The sequence below is a fragment of the Lithobates pipiens genome, unplaced genomic scaffold (genome assembly GCF_037356315.1).
Source record: "Lithobates pipiens isolate NorthernLeopardFrog02 unplaced genomic scaffold, aLitPip1_a1.2 Scaffold_18, whole genome shotgun sequence".
Classification (NCBI taxonomy): Eukaryota; Metazoa; Chordata; class Amphibia; order Anura; family Ranidae; genus Lithobates; species Lithobates pipiens.
The window spans coordinates 455,187,887-455,194,766 of NW_027507758.1; positions in this window are offsets into that span (position 1 = coordinate 455,187,887).

Here is a 6,880-nt window from a genome sequence, read left to right on the forward strand (position 1 = left end):
TTACAGCTTTTTACTCACTGATCATCAGTGTAGTGTACACACACAACACACCACACAGTACAAACACAGTCCCCACATATGTCCCCAAAACACACATGTCCCCAAAACATACATGTCCCCAAATAATAAAAACACATGTCCCTAATAATAAAAACATGTCCCCCACATATGTCCCACTAAAATCACATGTCCCAATGATTATCTGCACACATATGTACGTGATCACCTGCACACATATGTACATGATCATTTGCGTACATATGTCCGTGATCACACAAACCAATTATTATACACTTAACGGAATTTTTTTTACCAAAAACATGTAGCAGAATACATTTTGGCTTAAATTTATGACAAAATTTGATTTTATTGGATTTCGTTTCAAATAGAAAAAAGAAAATATTGTTTTTTTTCCAAATTTCCGCTATTTTTGCGCTTATATCGCAAAAAAAAAAAAACGGAGTCGTGAATAAATAACACCAAAATAAAGCTCTATTTGTGCGAACAAAATGATAACAATTTCATTTGGGTACAGTGTAGCATGACCGCGCAATTGTCACTGAAAGCGCGAGAGCGCTGAAAGCTGAAAATTGGGCTGGGAAGGAAGGGGGTGAAAGTGCCCTGTATTGTAGTGGTTAATGACGATTAAAGTGAAAAAAAAAAAGTGAAATATTCTTTTAAATATCGTGCCTGGGGGGTGTCTGTAGTATGCCTGTGAAGGGCCACGTCTTTCCCGTGTTTAGAACAGTCCCTGCACAAAATGACATTAAACGGAAATAACACCATTTAAAACTGCTTGCGGTTTAAATGTTATATCTGGTTCCTGCAATATGGTTGAAAATCATTGAGAAAAATGGCATGAGTAGCCCTCCCTGCCCATTACCAGCCTATTTGGGTCTTGTACGCATATTAAGGGGAACCCTGTACCCATATTGAAAAAAGGAAATGCGTGTGGCCCCCAGGCCCTATATACTCAGAACAGCAGTATTCAGGCGGTGCAAACAAGACAGGGACTGTGTAGGTTTGTTGTGTTAAGTTGAATCTGTTTGTAATTTTCAACTGGTACATTTTTAAAGTGTAGCTCCAGTCCAAAAAACTATTTTTAAGCTTTTTGGAAAACATAGGGAAGGGTTATCACCCCTGTATAATTTGTTTTGTCGTCCATCTTTTTTCATCTCACTTGCTGTTGTCTCCTTCTGTTTGCAAGTAGGAGATGTTTGTAAGTTGGATGTTTGAAAGTAGGGGCCTGCCCTATATGCTCTGCAGAAATGGCGGAACAAGGTGTTGGTTTTACCACAACATTGTAAGCCCTCAAAGTGACTCTTGGTGGGCGCTGGAGCGCCCTGCTGTGAACGATTATATCAAGAATTGTAATTACATGCCATTGTTGAACAGTGGTAGAAAAATTGACCTTTGGTGGTTGTGGTCCTCACCGTTACTCTGGGTGGGCACAGGAAGGGGCCCTCCTGTGAAATATTATATCAAGAATTGTAATTACATGTCCCTGTTAAACAGGGGCAGAAAAATTTGGCCTTAGGCACTGCTGCTGGTGCCACCACACTGCAACCTTTTTTTTTCCTTCCCCCCTTTTCTCATCCTTTATGTCACTTTTCACTAGTCCCTTATTAGCACCTTATGTACTTCCATCTTTACTCGTCACCAGCATATCTATGCACTTATCTTACCGTTACCCCCATATCTTAGCCGTCACCTTTCAAATTCCTTTGACTACACATACACTTACACCTTTTACCTTCATATCTTACCTCCCATGTACACCATTCACTCACCCATTCACTCCAGTCACCCATTATTTGGATGCTATTATATACACTATTTCAACTACATGTTATTTCACGCCTTTTCCTTTTTACTTGAGTTGTGGTTTTGTTTATTTTATTTTTATTTTTTTTATGTTTTCGGTGTGTGGTGGCTTTTGAGTTTTGTCCCCTCCCTTTTTTTTTTTCCTGATGTAGATGAAGATATCTGGGGATATTCCCTTTATATACATATAAACCATGTGTATGATATTTTCATACCACATATGTGGGCTTATATATGAAACATATATGTCTAATTTTGTTTATGTTGGGATTTTGTCACAGGCGTGGCTTACCATACGGCCAGGCTGCCTACATTTGCACCTACTTCCTACAATTTCTGTGGGGCATAGGGCTTTCGTGTGACCGTTCGTGAGCCGCGCTTTTGGGCCTCTGACCCCAGCCCCTCTGCTGGATTCTGTGGCGAGACGTATGGACCACGTACCTTCTATAATATGTGAGGGACACTGAAGCATGAACCTGGGTAAACTCCACCATTAAGCATTATAATTTACGTGAACCTTTCGGCAATACTATATTGGGTAAACCATATTAATAAACTTAGAATATTTTTAACATAAATATTACTCGATAGATTTATTACGTTTTATCTTGTCTCTCTATCAACAGACTATCTCTGAAGAAGACCCTAGTGGTTGAAACGCGTTAGTCTTTTTTTTTCTGTTACTAATTTTATACAGTATATTTATAGTTAGGTCTGCTTAGTGTATGCCCATTGATATCATTGTATTTTTTGTATATAAGAGCCTGGCTCTATCTTTTGTTTTAAATACCTAGGTGAAGCTCATATTTTTACCATACAATAAAATAATCTTTTTATATTATGCTACGCGCATTGTTTATTGCTGCCTAAAAACCCCGTTGGTGGGGGAATTTGTTTTATTTTTTTGATTTATAGGGGTGAGCAGCACCCTCCCCGCTCTTGCCAGCAGTGTGTTCTTCCCAATACCACACTGCAACCTCTTCCATATACTCTAGTTTTATTGCAGGAATTAGCCCTGCTGCAAAGCATTGCATCAAAAATTGTACTTAAACGCCCCTGTTAAACAGGGGCAGAAAAATTGGGCCTTAGGCACTGGTGCTGGTGCCACCACACTGCAACCTCTGCCATATACTCTAGTTTTATTGCAGGAATTAGCCCTGCTGCAAAGCATTGCATCAAAAATTGTACTTAAACGCCCCTGTTAAACAGGGGCAGAAAAATTGGGCCTTAGGCACTGGTGCTGGTGCCACCACACTGCAACCTCTGCCATATAATTACAAATGACATTTGTTCTGCCTATGAAGCAATAAAATATTAATTTAAGTGGGAGTTTAATGTAGTGGTACTGGAGAAAAGAAAGAAGAATGCAATAGGAAAATAATTAGAATGCATAATTTGCTGGATCCATTGGGCTCCCAAAATGTTTTCTCTACCTCTTCATTATTTGACTTAAATACCCACTATCTTTTTCTATTAGGCCTTTTCCCCCTTACTGTGTGAAGCCAGATATACCCACATAAATCCCCAAACTAGATCCCACATCCCCACTGTTAGGAGTACCACCGACCCAGGGGACCACCAGTCTCCTCCAATCCTCTCTGCTGACGTCCACCTTTTTTTTTACCATAGCCCATCCAATAGGAAGTGGCTACAACAGGCAGGGGTGTGGATTTTATCTCTGAGAGGGGCTTTAAATGAAATGTATAACATACAGTGGCAGTGCGTCCGTAAAGGGTGCAGGAGCGCTGCCCCCTCTCTTCTGTCACCGCTCTATCACCATAGATAGATTCATGCCTTGCATGAATCTATTTATAGTCCCCGCTGACACCCCCTATTCAGGTGTCTGGCCCCTTTTCTGGCGCTGGGCACCTGAATTATAGTGATGGTTTTTTTTTTGGAAGCACCTGATTAGAGCCGTAGACTCTAATAGGCACCCAAAAAGGTGAACAGCGGGTGCAATGCTGTGCGTTTGCTGCTCACTCAATTGTTTGTTAGCAAAGCGAAGGAATTCACTTTGCTAACACTGAACCACCTCTCAGCCAATCAGGTGCTCGGGTCTGTTATCTGTCACCTGATTGGCTGACACATCAGACGCTGTGATTGGACGCCTGATAGAGAGGACGGAAGAAGACATCAAGGAGCACGCAGGACACCGCCACTGACCCGCTGCGAGACAGGCAAGTGCCGGGGTGATACACACTGCCAGCATTTGATGGGGCACAGTTGCAGCGGCAAATGATGGGCACACTGGCAGCATTTGATGGGGCACAGGAGCAGCAATTGATAGGTATGGTAGTTGGCACAATGGCTGCTCTTGATGGGCACAGTAGCTGCCTTTGATGGGCACAGTGGCTGCGTTTCATGGGCATAATGGCAGCATTTGATGGGCACAGTGGCTTGCGTTTGATGGCACAGTGGCTGCATTTGATGGGCACAGTGGTGGCGTTTGATGGGCACAGTGGTTGCATTTGATGGGCACAGTGGCTGCACTTGATGAGCACAGTGGCTGCGTTTGATAGACACAGTGGTTGCATTTGATGGGCACGGTGGTGGCAATTGATGGGCACAGTGGCTGTGGTTGATGAGCACAGTGGTTGCATTTGATGGGCACAGTGGCTGAACTTGCTGGGCACAGGGGCTACGCTTGATGGGCACAGTGGCTGCGTTTGATAGACACAGTGGTTGGGCTTGATGGGCACAGTGGCTTAGTTTGATGGCACAATGGCCGCAATTGATTTTCTTTTTTCAGTTTGTTTGCGCTTCCCCAAAAATTTTGAGCACCAGCCGCTAGTGGCACCAGTAGCTGCGTTTAATGATCACAGTACTTGCGTTTGATGGGCACAGTGGCTGCGCTTGATAGGCACAGTGGCTGCGCTTGATAGGCACAGTGGCTGCGCTTGATGGGCGCAGTGGCTGCGCATAAAGATCAAGTAGGCTTTGTCCATATAAGGGGTATATGAGACAGCATTTGCAGAGCGATCCAATTGATTGATATTGCAAAATCCTACTCTAACTCCTAACACTCTGCAAGCTCTATTATAAAAGATAGATCACTAGCTATATAGGTGAGGTGAATATAGCGGTGTATACTGCGGTCAGGGCACACAGACAATAACCACTACACAACAGCAAGATAGAAAAATCGTCCGAAAACGATCGGTGTGTACTGTGTTGAAGGTACACAGAACACCCACTGCTTCAGACGCCAACACACTACACGAGGCCGCCGCGATGGCGGCCTTATATAGTGTGGGGCGTGCACTACACAGCCTGAGCTATGATTGGCCACAGGCATCCTGCCTGTGGCCAATCATGGCTCTCCTCGCTGCTGGCGCTGCGATTGGCCAAGCATGCGGGGTCACAGTGCATGCTTGGCCAATCATGAGCCAGCAATGCACTGCGCCATCGCACACGAATTTGACGCGAACGGACCAAAATGTTCGGATTTCGCCGAACGGACGAACAGCCAATGTTCGAGTCGAACGTACGTTCGACTCGAACACGAAGCTCATCCCTACCCAGAATATTTTCAGACGTCACTGCATCAGTCAGTTTTGCAGCCATTTTTGTATGCCCAAGTTTGTTCAGATGTCGGCATTATTTGAAAATTACCCAACATTGGCAGTAGCAGTCAATCTGGGACCAAACTGGTCGGGGATCTCTGTCATATTCTTTACTGATAATTTGACCACGGCTAAAATTATTAATAAAGATAGATTTGGGTTACTTCTTATCATGTAATTTATGCGTAGGTTGACATGGCTGAGTTTAACATACAAATTTCATTTCCAGGGTAGAATTTATCAGTGGGAATTACAATGGTGCAGCCGGTGTGTTATCTCGACTTAATTTTAACAAATGTTTCTTGCCGCTACTGGAAGACAGCTGGGGTGCAAGCTGGTTCCTCCTTACTCCCTGCTGATCATGGACTAGTCAGATTCTGGACACAGGCGATCAATTTGACCAACAATTATTTGTCCAGCAATACACTCAAGGCATATACCACAGGTTGGAAGATGTTTCACAAGTTCTTGACGAAATACCCTTACAGTTGCCCTGAGAATGTAAATTATGGAATGACTTTTGCGGCATATTGCCATAGCAGGTTGGTATTATCTGCTAATACGTTCAAATTGTATCTGTCAGGTGTTCAGCATTTAATTTCATTACAGAATCCTGACAGCTCGTCCATTTTTGCTGCTCACCCTCACTATTCACCGACCAGATTTTCCATGGCATTTCAGATATTTTATCTTCCCTTTTGGCATAGATCCTAGTTTAGTAATCAAGGCAGTTGTTTACTTGAGTTTTTTGGGCTTTCTCATACCCAGGGAAGTATCTCAGGCCAGCCGCCAGGCTCCTTTCTTGGTCGAAGGCAGTCTCAGTAGGGTTACCAATTACTATGCTTTACAACTCAAAATTAATAAGAATAGACAGTTGGGCCAGGACTTTGTGGTAAAGTACTACAGTACCAAAAGCAGTTGGTGTCCAGTTGTGGTTCTTGACTCGCTTACAAACTTAATCGCAGCAGCTCCACTGGATAACCCTTTCATGTATCCTTTCACCTCTAAACAGTCAGTTGACAGTCTTCTATGTCAGGATTTTACTAGCTAAATTAAACTTAAATCCAAATCTGTTTTCCGGACGTTCATTCAGGATCGGGCCAACATCCGCAGCTTCCAAGGAAGGGGTCCCTTCTTTCATCATTAAGTATATGGGGCACTGGAGTTCCTTCTGTTACAGCAGGTTCATACCAGAATCCCATACTGAAGTGATCCAGGCATTTACTTCTTTATTAGACTGATCATTGTTACCCAATCTTCATACTTACTCATGTGTCTTTTGCCCTCTTTCAGGTGTAGTAACCAGCCAGGCCAAAGCACCCCTCAGGTCTTGGTAAGTTAGGGGTTATCGTTTTTCTATGTAAGACTCCTACTACATGTTAGAAGGCTGGCAGAGGAGCCTGGAGGGCTATTGAATCCTCCTCCCCTGTCTTCTCCAGCATCGGTTTAGTTCCTGGTTCCCACCCACCCGGTTACCCCAGATAACTGTCGTT